Source organism: Tupaia chinensis, unplaced genomic scaffold (genome assembly GCF_000334495.1).
Source record: "Tupaia chinensis unplaced genomic scaffold, TupChi_1.0 Scaffold000115_1, whole genome shotgun sequence".
NCBI lineage: Eukaryota > Metazoa > Chordata > Mammalia > Scandentia > Tupaiidae > Tupaia > Tupaia belangeri.
The window spans coordinates 1,403,485-1,418,208 of record NW_006159579.1 but is presented as its reverse complement, the minus strand read 5'-3'; the positions used below and the strand labels follow the sequence as shown (position 1 = coordinate 1,418,208).

Below are 14,724 nucleotides of genomic sequence, written 5' to 3'. Positions count from 1 at the left end.
TAACCTACTGAGGGAATAAGACAAAGACTGAGAAAGGGGAGACTCACATAGACTGAGAAAGGGGATTTGAGGTTTTGGAGAACTTGTTGTTAAGTCTCAGTGGTTGTTAAACAGGTAGACTACTAAGTATTGTATAGGTGGCCTCATTTAAACAAACTACTTTGGGTTGGTAGATGTTGTGGTGGTTAGGGCATTGGACTACCACATGGCCGACTGCAGTTCGAGTCCTGGACCTGGCTTTCTTACTTTCTCTTTCTCTCTTCGGTCAAATTAAAAAATAGTAATAATAGGGGCTGGCAGGTGGCGTGGTAGTTAAGGGCGCTGGACTCTCACATGGCTGATTGTGGCTTGAGTCCCAGACCTGGTGGCTTGCTTTCTCCCTTACTCTCTTTCTTACTCTGTCCTTCTCTGGTCAAATTAAAATAAATAAATAAGTAAATAAAGTTAAATAAAGTTAAATAAAATAATTAAAAAAAAAAAAGGGACCAGCAGTTGGTTTAATGGCTATGTTGCTGGACTCCCATGTAGACGACCGCGGCTCGAGTCCCAGACCTGGTGGCTTAAAATTCATGTCAGGTGCGTGTGCATGTGTGCCCAAGATCCCAAGAGGAGAATAGAGGAGAAGGGACTGCAGCATGGCCATCCCCCCCAGGGGATGATTTCTCGCTTTCTGTCTCTCTCTCTGTCTGGCGAGCGCACATGCCCTATAGCAAAAACCTCTCCCAAAATAAATAAATAAATAAAAATAAAACAATTCTTTAAAAATAATAAATAAAATAAAATAAATAATTCTTTCAAAAAAATTAAAAAAGAAGAACTACTTCATTTGTGTACAACTCATCAATATGTTGCTTTACCAATTCTCACCCAACTCCTGACCCTCAGTTAAGTGAGGGATTCATTGGGATTCATTCTACTATACTCTCTATTTTTGGATAGGGCTGAGATTTTCTGTAATAAAAAGTTTTAAGGGGGCAGTTTCATGATGTAGCAGTAATGCACTGCTCAAGAGAGGCTAAATCCCACACGGCAAACACAGTTTGAATACCTGGTCCAGTCAGCCTGAAACATGCCAACCAGGCGCACAAGTGTCCAAGATCTGACAAGCTGGAGGACTGCAGGGGATCAAGGCATGACTAGACTTTGTGAAGAGTGCTTATGTCTCTCTCTCGTGTATGTGAGTGCACCTGCTTTAGCATAAATGAAGGGAAAAAAATTCTTTTTAGTTTTCAGAGGGCCTGTGTGCTCACCAGAGACAGAAAAACAGGAAGAGAGGGAGAGGGAGAAGGAGAAGGAGAAAGCACCCTTCAATGGGGCATGTTCAGATGAAGATCCCCTCTCTTCCATTTCTCCATCCTCTTAGGACTCTGGGCACACATGCACATGTGCCTGGCATGTTTTCCAAGTTGCTACATGCAGGACTTAAACTGCACACTTGACCATGTTAGATCCAGGTGCCTCAACTACCATGCCACCAGCTGGTCTTTAAATGAAAAATTTAAAAATCATGGAGGGCTGGTTTCATGGCCTGATAAGATTAAGGCTGCCAGATTCCACATGGCCAGTTATGTAATCAAATCCCGGACCTAGCAGCTTGAGAAACAGACCGGGTGCATGTGCAAGCATATCTAAAATCCTGAAAGGAAGAAGAGATGAAAAAATAGTGACTAAAGCATGACTACTCTCCCTTGAGGCTGGGTAGGGTGTGTGTGTGTCAAGCACACGTACTCTGAAGCAAGAAAAAAAATCACCTGGATTATCTGTACAATATTTCAATTTCAGACTTATCCAATTTGGAGATTTTAATTTTGTAAATCTGATGTGGGACCCAAGAAATGCAATGTTGATAATCTCTCTATCCTTGCCTGCCTCCAATCCTTGGTGCCCTCCCTAACTGCATTATGTAGTTGTTCTTCAGACCCCACTCTGAGAAAAACACTAATAGAATATCTGTTTCATTTCAAGTGACACTTTGAAATGGAGATGTTCTTCATTACAGATAGTTACTTGTTATTCAGTAGGACATTCTGCTTTGATTTTAAAATAACACCCCCTGGAGATATCTTCCTTGCCCTCCAAGAATGATTGAATATGTTAGCTATAGATCTCTCTTACTGCTTTAGAGGTAGTTAGAACTCCCAGAAATTTGTCAGTTGACGCATTAATGTTTCTGATCCACTGTACACATCAAAAAACCTTAAGTTCAAACAAGATTTTCTGGCTTTTTCAATGACCTTCACTGCATTTCTAAAGTATGTATAACCAGCTCTTAAACATGCCTCACAGTTTGCCTTCCTCCTCTACTCTTCTATTTAACACCCTCTCCAGTTTCCCTCCACAGAGAAAACCCCATACTTCAAAACTAAGGAATTGATCTGTTTAGAGTCTGGTACATCTTTTTTTTACTAAAAGGGAAGGAAAAGCTATTATGACATATTTTCGTCCACTTTTCAGGTCTGATTTAGGCTTCAACACACAGTCTCTGTAATCAGAGTACATAATTTTTAAAAATAATTATTTTATTTTATTTATTCATTCATTCATTTATTATTATTATTATTATTATTATTATTATTATTATTTTAGTTTGACCAGAGAGAGACAGAGGGTAAGACTGAGAGAGAGAGGAAGTAAGAAAGCAAGCCACCAGATTCAGGACTTGAACCCTGGTCGGCCATATGGGAGTGTCCAGCGCCTTAACCACCATGCCACCTGCTGGTCCCCAGAGTACATAATTTTTAATATGAATAATTATGTCCTGTGTCACAATTTTTCCTATTCTCCTCAAACCCTCTGCCCACCTTACTTGTAGCAGGAGACCTTGTCTCTTACTTTAAGAAGGGAAACAGCCCTCTAGCAGTAAACTCCACCACACTCTGTTCTTCTCCTTTCTTATGTCCTCACTAAAAGATAGTGCCTCCTCTGCCTGAAGTCACTCTTCCAGTATAGCTCTTGGTTATGCCTCTTTGTCCTATCTTTCCTCTCCCATACTTATCTTCTTTGTGGAAATAGAACATTTTGGCTAAGCTCTTCAGTCTTGTCTTTTCTACTGTTCTTCTTTCTTAAGTTTTATTTTAATTGACAAATAATAATTGTAGCTACTGTTCTGGTTTTTCTCCCTTTCCTCACGATTCCCTCTCAAGTTCCATTCTATTTCTTTCGGAGTCCAACTTTCCCCTCTAATTCCTCTCCTCTGTACATCCCTTTTCTCAACCCTGTGTAATATGTCTGTCACTCCTTCTTTATCACTTTCTCTCTCTTTTTTTTTTTCGGAGAGATTTTTGCTATAGGACGCGTGTGCTCACCAGAAAGACAGAGAGAAAGAGAGAGAGAGAGAGAGAGAGAAAGTGAGAAATCACCCCCCAGGGGGAATGGCCACACCACACTCCTTTCTCCTCATTCTCCTCTCGGGACCTTGGGCACGCACACACGTGTACCTGGCGTGAGTTTAAGCCACCGTGTCCAGGACTTGAACCATGGTTGACTACATGGGAGTCCAGCAAAGTCCAGGGACATAGTCATTACGCCAACTGCTGGTCCCCCTTACCACTCTTTTGAAAATGCTTTCTATAAGGTCATTCTCAACCTCAGAATTACCAAACCAGTGGCTTGTTCCACTCTTTATTTCCTCTGGCATCTGTGTAGCAAGTGGCACTACTGACTGCTCCTTCCCACAATACTATCCTGCCTTGGTTTCCAAGATATTATTCTCTTTTTGTTCTTCCATTTCTCCCTTTTAGGACCCACTTAATATAGTATCCTTACCAACCAGCCTCCTACATATGAATGCCGCCAAATGTTCCATAGCACCCAGCCTTGTAGGTTTTTTGGTGTAGGTTAAATGAGATAATGCACTGGCAGAGCCCATGCAGCTAACACAGGCAGAACATGGGGAACTGCCTCTCATGTCTAAGCAAGGCTTGGCTGAGAAGAGCTGCAAGCAAGGCTGCAGCGGCGAGCTCAAGGTTTCAACTGTTTCGTTGTACTGGTCTGTGCTTTCAATCTCTTTGCCATGGGCTTTACTGTAATTAAGGTACCCCAGTATCCCACAAGGGTGAAATAACACCCCCAGCCTTACTTCAACTTTACAATAAAGCCAATTAGTGATCCTGAAGGAATGTGGTTCCCTAATGTGACAGCAATCAGGAAATTATTTTGTGAGACTCACCCCACCTGCCTGTGTTAAGCCAAATCAACATATGTTAGGTTAAGTTAGTATAAGCCAAATTAGCATAAGTAGCATATGTAGACTAAGTTAGTTTAAGGCTAATTTTACGTAAACACCCCTTGTTAAAGCTGCAGGCCGAGTTAGCAGTTAGCATACTCACCGCCATGACAGGGATTCAAAGATGGGCACAAAAATTCACTAATTAATAGAAATTCAACAAGCAAGATGTAGGAATTCAGGAGTTAACAGAGGAAGGACAGATCTGGCTGGCAGCGACAGGATAAACAAACCCAAAGGTGTGAGGGGAAAATTACCTATCTTAGCTGGGAGTTCTTATCTAAGCTGGGGGAAGCAACAGATAGTTCCTAACTACAAATAGTTTCTCCTCTGTGTGCTGTAAACTAGGAAAAGCTGCTAACAAAACATCCTGTGTTGTCTCCTGAGCCACAAAAACCCCCTCATCCAAAAAGGCCCTGTCCAGTAATCAAGATTTAAGAAGAAAATGCACCCGACAGATGGACTCCTTCACCCTGAAGACTGTGACTAATTACACTTAATCAAATAGAACAGACATCATGTTTTATGATATGGTTCCCATGTTTTGAATACCCCATTTCTTAGAGTAAATCTTTTACTTCCCCCCCATCCCTCCTACTTCTGTAAAACATCCCTCAATAAATACGTATGTTTGATAGCCACTGAGGTTGCAGTCTTGAGCTTGCTCTGACTGTAGTTGGCTGAGAACATGCTAAAGAGCATTGAGGTCTCAGTCTGATTCCTTCTCGTCTGCATCACCTTCCTGTGTGCGAGCCTCAACTCACCCTGGCTGGAGCAGGTCTCTGGCAATGCGCACGCTTGGCACTATGTCCGGCACACAGTAAAAATCATTCAATGAATGGTTGGGATAGGACCAGCAAACGGTGTAATAAATGGTTGGGATAATGATGACTACAACTTCATTATTTTCTTCCAGCTTTGTACACACTTTTTGGGTGGTCTCATCCACTCTGAGTGTTTCAGTTCCCATATATAAATTGTAGACTTTAAATCAGTCTCTCCAAAATTTGAGACTTTTTTCAAGGTACATACCTTTTTTGGGGGGCAAGGGGGGGTTTTTGCCATAGGGTGCGTGTGTTCGTCAGAGAGAGAGAGACAGAGAGATAGAAAGTGACAAATCATCCCCCAGGGGGGATGGCCACGCCACAATCCCTTCTCCTCCATTCTCCTCTCGGGATCTTGGGCATGCATGCACACGTGCCCGGCGTGAGTTTTAAGCCACCGGGTCCGGGACACGAACCGCGGTCGACTACGTGGGAGTCCAGCGACATAGCCATTACGCTAACTGCTGGTCCCAAGGTACATATCTTTAACTGCCTATCAGAAATTTCTGACCACGATTAAAAATGGGTACAGTTTTTTTTCTCTTTATTCGTGATAGAACACATACACAAACACATGAGAGTAAGAGGGAGGGAGAGGTAAGCACCCTCCACAGGATCTAGTCATTTTGTAATCCCCTCTTCTGGCCCTCTTGGGAACTCATGCCTGTGCCTCATGTGTTTCAGGTTGATTAGCCAGGGATTCCAACCATGGTCACCATGTAGAATCTGGCTTTTCTTGAGCAACGTATTACTGCTGCACCATGGAGCTGACCCTGAGACTCTTATGATAACTTTTTTTCCCCAAATTTTATTCAAGAACTCATACAAAATATTCTAGATAAATGAGTTTTAATCCTCATCTTCCTCCTTTTCTTCATCCTGGTTAATCTGGAAGTAATATAATTCGTAACTCTCTTTGCTGTTAGCAACTACATGTAACTAATCTCATAATTCAAATATTTTTGGGTGAGATATTTCAAATACCTTTTGGAAAAAGACAACTCAGAAGTTACAGTGACCTTGCTCTTGCTCCTTTCAATCATTATAATCCCTCCACTGAGATTTACAGCTTTTCCATTCACTTTGATTCTCTCTTGGAAAAACTGTTCAAAATTGGCAGCATCCATGATTCCATCTTCTACAGGGTGGGTGTAGTCAAGGGTAAACTTCAGAACTTGTTTCTTTTTTTTTGCCACCCCCCCCCTCGCCACAAGCTTTTTCACGGGAGCCATAGTGGGATCAGAGGCAAAAAGAGCTCTTATAATAACGTTCACATGTCTGTTAAATTTTTTTTTTTTAATTTTTGGGAGGTTTTTTGCTATAGGGCACATACACTCGCCAGAGAGACAGAGAGACAGAAAGCGAGAAATCACCCCCCAGGGGGGATGGCCACACTGCAATCTCTTCTCCTCCATTCCCCTCTCGGGATCTTGGGCATGCACGCACCCGCCCCTGCCGTGAGTTTAAGCCGCTAGGTCCGGGACTCGACCCGTGGTCGACTACATGGAAGTCCAGTGACATAGCCATTATGCTAGCTGCTGGTCCCGTGTTAAATTGTTTAACATACTAAAATTTGAGTTAACATTGGACTATCGCTACCAGTGGGGCTCTAACTTTTTCATTTTGACTAGACCACACATGCAGAAATTCCCATCAGAATAAGGGTAGATATGGCAGTACTCCTATAACTGGGCCCTTAAAAACTGTAGTAAGTCTTGGCAAGGGCATGTGCTTTCTTTCCCTGGCCCCACTTTAGAATCACTGCTTGACTGGGAAATCTCTAAGAGTAGGGGTTATTTTATTCATCTCTGTTTTTCTGGCACCTGGTGTGGTAACTGATACATAGTGGTACTTAGGTAATGCTTCTGAATAAATTAATAAATAAGATTAAGACTAACTTACATGGGTTCCCAAATCTTTTGTGTAGAAAAACAAAGCTGGGGGACCAGCAGGTGGCATAGTGGTTAAGGCACTGGACTCTCACGTGGCCAACTGCAGTTAGAGTCCTATTCCTGGCAGCTTGCTTTCTTACTTTCCCTTTCTGTCTCTCTGTCTCTCTCTGATAAGTGCATGTGCCCTATAGCAAATAAATAAAAATTTTTAAAGAAGCAAAAAAAGGAGCTGTATCTGAGACTTTTAAAAAAAGACTTATTTAATTTTATTCATTGTCATTTTATTTATTTATTTATTTATTTATTTATTTATTTATTTATTTATTTGTGTGCACTTGCCAGAAAGAGAAAGATAGAGAGACAGAAAGCGAGAAATCACCCCCCGGGGAGATGGCCACGCCACAATCCCTTCTCCTCTCAGGATCTTGGGCACACACACACACACACACGCCCGGTGTGTTCATTTATAAAAGAAACTGTCAGATACTTATGATATCCAGAAAACAGCCATTCTCATGTGCAAAATACCATTTTAATAGACTTCTTTCTTTTCAAGAATTATTTTTTTTTATTATTTTTTTTTCACATGAGTTTTGCCAGAGAAAGACAGAGAGAGAGAGTGTGAAAGCAAGTCGCCAGGTTTGGACTCGAACCATGGTCGGCCATGTGGGAATTCCAATGCTTTAACCACTGTGCCACCTGATGGCCCCATTAATAGACTTTTTTCTAAACACAATCGTCAAATGAAATTTTTGATGAACCAAAATAAACCAAAAATAAAATCAAGCTACAGACAAATATATCAAAGACACTTTGTATTAAGAAGAAATTTTTCTGCTTTCTGAAAATAAATACTATTTCTCTTTGGTCTCAGTGTATAGGTTAATGGCAATAGATTTCCCAAATTATTAGGCTGTTGTTAAATAAGAATATTCTCTTATTTTTTTAAAAAAAGAGGTATTTTTGCTATAAGGCATGTGCACTCACCAGAGAGACAGAGAGAGACAGAGAGACAGAAAATGAGAAATCACCACCCCAAGGGGAATGACTATGCCTCAATCCCTTCTCCTCCATTCTCCTCTCAGGATTTTGGGCACACACACACATGCACCTGGTGTGAGTTTTAAGCCACTGAATCCAGCACTTAGGCCATGGTCAGCTATGTGGGAGTCCAGCGACATAACCATTATGCCATCTGCTGGCCCCAGTTCCAAGAAATACAAAGGACCCCAAATAGAATCAACCCAAGATCTTCTCCAAGACACATTATAGCCAGACTGACCAAAACCACAGACAAAGACAATTTCAACCAAGAATACTGTACCCAGCAAGATTATCCTTCATATGGGAAGAAAAGACAAGAACATTCTCAGATAAACAAAACCTAAAAGAATTTACCAGCAACAGACCAGATCTCCAAGAAGTTCTCAAGGGAGTGCTAGGTCAGGAAAATTAAATGTAGTCACACAGAAATAAGAGTTTAAAAACTAAGAAAATGGCCAACTTAATCATAGGGACAAGTTGGAAACTGAATATTATATCCCAGAATTCAATAGGGAAGATCGAACCACAACAGAAGATATATTAAGTACATGAGACTGAACTGGTGAAATAGCATTCTGTGACTTTTGACTAAAATATTGCTGCTTTTTTTCTAGGCTTTATTGTCTGGTTTTAAGAGTTTTTGTCCTGTCTTGAGCTGTCTATTTGAACAGAATACTAACCTGTTTCCAGGCTTTAATTTTTAAGCAAATTTCCTTACCAATTCAAAACTGCGTTTCTTGAAATTACCAGCTGAACTGTAAGGCATGGAATAGAAGTCGCTCAGTGGATTGATTATATGTTGTGGACTACTTAAGTCTGCATTTGTTCCTGTGCTAATAAAAAACATTTTTAAAAAAGTTCATGGAAGTGTATTTATGAAAAAATTATGCATGGATTTCAAGTTATTTTGGCCCCCAAATTAATTCATATTTTAATTCCATTTTCTACAAACTTTTTGAAATTCTATAATCTAGCTGTCTGGCTCACTGTATATTTCCAGTCCATAGTGCAGTGTCTCACACATAACAGATAGTCGATAAGTATCTAACAAATAAAATAATGCCTAGGGGCCAGCAGATGGTGTGGTGGTTAAAGCAATGGACTCCTACATGGCCAACTGTGGTTTGAGTCCTGGACTTGGCAGCTTGCTTTCTCACTTTCCCTCTCTCTCTGTCTCTTGTGAATGCACGTTCCCTACAGCAAATTGAAAATAACAATAATAAAAAAAATTAAATAAATCTTAAAAAAGAGGTGCTGGCAGGTGGTGTGGTGGTTAAGGCACCTGGGCTCCCACATAGCTGACTATGGTTCAAGTCCCGGACCTGGCAGCTTGCTTTCTCACTTTCCTTCTCTCTCTCTCTGGTCGACCTCCAAAAAAAGATTTAAAAAAAATGACAATGAATTAAAATAAAATATTTCTTTAAAAGTAAAAGAAAAGATAATAGTGCCCCAAAGCACTGGAAGACTATAAAATTTAAATGGCCAGAGAGTAAGCAATAGAAGTACATTAGAAAGAGGCACCAGCAGGTTGCATGGTGGCTAAGACTCTGGACACTCCCACATGGCCAACAATGGTTCAAGTTCCAGACCTGGTGGCTTGCTTTCTCACTTTCTCTGTGTCTCTCTGTCAAATTAAAATAAATAAATGAATAGATAAAATTAAATAATTCTTTAAAAAAAAAAAGAAGTATATTAGAAAGAGAGAACAAGGGACCAGATGGTGGCACAGTGGTAACACAACTAGACCCACATAGGAAAAGTCCTGGGGCTCACATGCATGCTGGGTGCATATACATGCACATGTGCCTTTGCTCTGGGTTGGCTGAGCTTGAGCTTAAAGCAACTTCATTCTCTCTCTCATGGAAGAAATAAACGAATTCAAAAAAGAGAAAAAAGACAGTAAGAGCACTGCCCGAATTAATCTTCTTTTTCCCCCAATTTGCTGTAGTGTACGTGCAGTCAGAGGAGAGAGACAGAAAAAAGGGAGAGAAGGAAAGTTAGAAAGCACCCTCAGGGAGGATGGTCATACTGCAAGCCCTTCTCCATTCTCCTCCCAGGATTTGGGGCCCATGTGCAAACTCATGCACCCAGTGTGTTTTCCAAGCCACCAGGTCCAGGACTTGAACCACACAGTCAGCTGTGTATGATCCAGCCACTTTAACTATCACACCATGGGGTAGCCCCCAATTTTTTTTTTTAGTTTATTTATTTATTTCTATGAATGAGAGAGTCCCTCCCCACAGGGTCTTATTGCCATGATCCGACCTCAGCCTTCAGCCAGGTCTGGATCATGAGCAAGCCATGCTTGGTATACTCAGGAAGTTCTCTGGACTTGAACTGGGAACATTCTCATGTGGGATTACCTTACAAACCATCAGGTTTCACTGCTGTGCCACTGTCTGGCCCCATGAGGTACATCTTACGATGATGCATTTTGAGATTTAAGAGTAAACCAGATTTATGGGAATCAGTTTTGTAGGGGAGAAGGAAATCTCCCTCCCTCTCCCAAAGTTTCTATTGAAAATCACTGACAATAGGCAGATTAATAAAATAAAAGGCATACAGATTTATTTAAATGTATACATGTGTGTACAGGAGCCAAACAAAATTATGAGCTCAAATAGAAGCCAGATTGTTGTGGCTTAAACACCCCTTCATGGCAGAGGGGTAATTGGGGAGTGGGGGTAAGTAGAAGGATGAATGCTCAGATAGTGGTTAGTAAATAATTCCCTCTGGAAACTGAATGAGACCAATGAGGTACTGAAAGGTAAGGAGCCAGGGGTGGAAAACTGCACAGGAACAAAGATGATCATAATTATATAGATAAGTTCCAAAAGAATAGATGTCCCTGGGGACCAGCAGTTCGTGTAATGGTTATGTTGCTGGACTCCCATGTAGTCAACCATGGTTTTGCCTGGGCCTGGTGGCTTAAAACTCATGCCGGGTGTGTGTGTGTGCGCATGCCCAAGATCCTGAGAGGAAAATGGAGGAGAAGGGATTGTGATGTGGCCATCCCCCCTGGAGGGTGATTTCTCGCTTTCTATCTCTCTGTCTCTGTCTGTCTTTCTGGTGAGCGCACGTGCCCTATAGTAAACAAACAAACAAACTCAAAAAAAAAAAAAAAAGAATAGATGTCCTGAGTAGGGAGACCTTTAGTCTTTCTTGTCTATGGCTTAATAAGGTTCCTTGGGAGGAGGTTTAAGATAACTGCATTTCTACAGGAAAAGAATTCTGTCAGGTAAGTAAATTCCAGAGAGAGCTTCTCCTTGTTCTTGGGGTAGGGGGAAAGAGACAAATTTACAGAGACTTGATTCTGCTTCTAAGACTTTTCAGCATGTGAAAAGCTACAGTGTTTCAAGTATCAGTTTCTGAACCCCAACAGTTTACAGAGAAAATGGTAAGAGCTAAATTAGTATTCAAAGAAAATGAAAACGAAGAAAATTTGAAGGGTAAGTTAAGTTGGATGAGGCTAGAGCCCAAGAACTGAGCAGGAGAGCCTGGCATAGTCAGTGACCATGAAAAGAGACGAGGGTAACTCAAGAATCTCTGATTCTTGGGACCCAGCAGGTGGCATAGTGGTTAAGGCACTGGACACCCACATGGCCAGTCACAGTTCGAGTCCCAGACCCAGTGGCTTGAAACTCATGCCAGATGGGTGTTTGTGCCTAAAATCCCAAGAAGAGAATGGAGGAGAAGGGATTGTGGCATGGCCATCCCCCCTTGGGGTGGAGGGGTGGTGATTTCTCACTTTCTGTCTCTGTCTCTCCAGAGAGCACATGCACCCTTTTAGCAAAAAACACTCTAAAAAAATGTATGATTCTTGACAAATGAGACAGACAAGTCAAAAGTGGTTCTATAGTGTCCTGCTGCTTGGCTTAGGAAATTGTCACACAAGTGGTGACAGCAGCAAGAATAGCACTCACAGATATAGAAAACATGAAAACTCTAAAGTGGCACAGCAGTAAAACACAATACTTTGTGACATTGATTCACAGTAAATATTCCAAGTTGGCATCCAGAAATCTCCCTGAGTATGCTGGGCATATGCATGCCCATGATCTGGGGCTGGTTAAGGCTGAAGATAGACTGTGGTGTCAAGATCTCATTGAGGTGCTGTCTCTTTCTGTCTCTCTTGCTCATGAAGAAATAAATAAATAAACTTAAGAAAAAATGGGAACCAGCAGTTAGTGTAATGGCTATGTTGCTGGACTCCTCCGTAGTCGACCGTGGTTTGCGTCCCGGACCCGGTGGCTTAAAAAACTCACGCCGGGTGCGTGTGCATGTGTGCCCAAGATCCCGAGAAGATAATGGAAGAGAGGGGATTGCGGCGTGACCATCCCCCCTGGGGGATGATTTCTCACTTTCTGTCTCTATGTCTCTCTCTGTCTGGCGAGCGTATGCGCCCTATAGCAAAAACCTCTCCAAAAGAAAAAAAAAAAGAAAAGAAAATAGAAGATACAAGAACCAGACAGGTCACCAAATCACCAGAAAAATTCAAACAATCAAAAACTACGGGAGGGGCACCAGCACTGCTGGCCCCATAGCACACAGTGGTTAAGTGCTATGTAGAGGAAGCCAGATCCCACATGGCCAACCAGTTTTCAGTGCTGGGAGCTTGAAAAAGCATGCCAGGCACATTTGTGCCTGTGCCCAGGAGCCTAATGGGATGGAGAATTAGAGAAAAAAGGATTGCAGTATGACCAGGTCCCATGGGAAGAGTGCTTTCTCTCTCTCTCTTTCTCTCTCTCATGTGTACACATGTTCATGCCCTCTGGTATAAAACAAAACTAAAAATTGGGAGTCAGATAATGATTCAGGGGTAAAAAGTTATGCTCTATGAGGCAATTCTATACGGGAAGTTCCCTATTTCAAGTCTGGGGACCTCCCTGAGTATGCCTTTGATCCGGGACTGGCTGATAGGTAGAAGTAAATTATGGTGCCAGGACTCAGGAGGTATTTTCTCTCTCTTTCTCTCGGAAGAAATAAGTACATAAACTTAAAAAGCAAAATAAAACAAAGCTATGGTGGAGTGCCAAGAAAGTCCAAACAACTAAATATTAAGCAGTCCACCTATAAAGACATACTGAATAAAGTTAAAATATGCTGGATACTTGGGCCAGTCTGTGACCTGGTAGATGGTTATGGGAGCTGGATCCCATGTGGTCAACTGTGCCATTGGAGTCCCAGAACTGGTGGTTTTAAAAATCTGCCAGGTGTGTATATGCACAAATCCTGAAAGGAGGAAAAATGAAGAAGGAAATGCAACATGGCCATTTACTATGGGCGGTGGGAGGTGGGGGATGGGGGAGGTGGAGGTTGGGGGGAGGGTACTTTCTCCTCTCTCTCTCTGTCTCTCTCTGATGAATACATGTGCCCTCTGGCAATTTTTTAAAAAAGATGCTATATCCTTAAGTTTGATCCACCCCCATCCCATCACTGGAATCTCTTTCTCCTTACCAGGGGCAGAGGTAGGCCTGGCTTTATAAGTAGCTCTGTTTTAACTGTTAGCAGTTGTTTCAGCTTTGACTGTATCCAAGACATTTGGCAATTAGTCACATGAACTCTAAAGATATGAGGAACAAGAGAAAGATCTTTTATACTTTGCCTGTGTAGATTCCTGAGGTTACCACATCTGCCTGCTTTGATGAACTCTGCGATGAACTGTTTCCTGTCTCTGTTATAAACATGTCATTTCCTCTGCCTGGACTATTCTTCCTCCATTCTTCTCAGGACTAAGACATACTCATCCTTCATATTTCAGTTTAAAAGTTATTTCCTCAGCAATACCACATCTGAGGGATATGAGTGAAATATATAATTTACTGAAACATTAATTATAATATGTAAGAACAGACCCGAGTTAAAATTTCCTGGAATAATGTCTTGGAAACTAATGGTATTATTAATAATGAGTAGACATTGGTCAGGCATATACATAAATGATACTGTCAATAATGAGAAATGAGACATGAATACAAAGTTTGAAACAGGAGACATCTGAAAGCCTTTGTTTTGGGTTTTCTAGTCTCTTTTCTGATGTTGCCTTTGTTTTCACATTTCTTTTTGTGGCTCTCTCTCATCTCCTTATCCCCTGCTTTTGTCTGTTTGCCCCCTTCCCTTTGTCTTAGTGATATTAAGCATGTCCCAAATTCTAGCGTTTATTCTAATCAAACCACATTTTTTTTTCCTGATAATCAGATCCAAATAGCCCAGAGAAGTCATCTTTTTCACAGATGTTGATATAACTAACCAACCAACTCTTATGATCTGAGGATATCGTTCTGGAAGAAAGAGGTATTTTAGGGTTCACATCCAGGACTCAGTATAGGCAACTCAATAAATTACAGCTAGTATTATTCTTTGTAAGGGATACTTGCCTCCCACTCCCACCAACAGACATAAAAGCACTGTTTAGTGGTACTAGTGCAACAAAATACGAGTGCACAGTTCTTTTAAAACACTTCATTAATGATCACATTTAATTTTTTTTGTCAACCTAAAAATAAGGTTGAAGCATAATAACTGAAATAAAAGTTTATTTGAGTCAGGGCTTAAGAGAAATCACCTTGATGAGCAAATATCTAGTTTCCCAGACACATGCTCACCAAAATGGTGAGAAAGCTAGTTTATTTAATAAAGAGACAGGACAGAAGAGAAGAGGTTACAAGTCATTTGCATTTACTTTGTGGAACTTATCTCCCACATGGTGGACCACAGTTCCAGTCCCAGACCTGGTGGC

General features: G+C 41.3%; 1 protein-coding gene and 1 pseudogene across 2 annotated transcripts in view; both read right to left on the bottom strand.

Moving 5' to 3' along the window:
* ASIP (agouti signaling protein) overlaps positions 1-14,724 on the bottom strand; it is a 206,873-nt gene that overhangs the window by 149,628 nt on the left and 42,521 nt on the right. The window lies entirely within an intron of this gene.
* Positions 5,899-6,281, bottom strand: LOC106734436 (60S ribosomal protein L22 pseudogene; annotated as a pseudogene).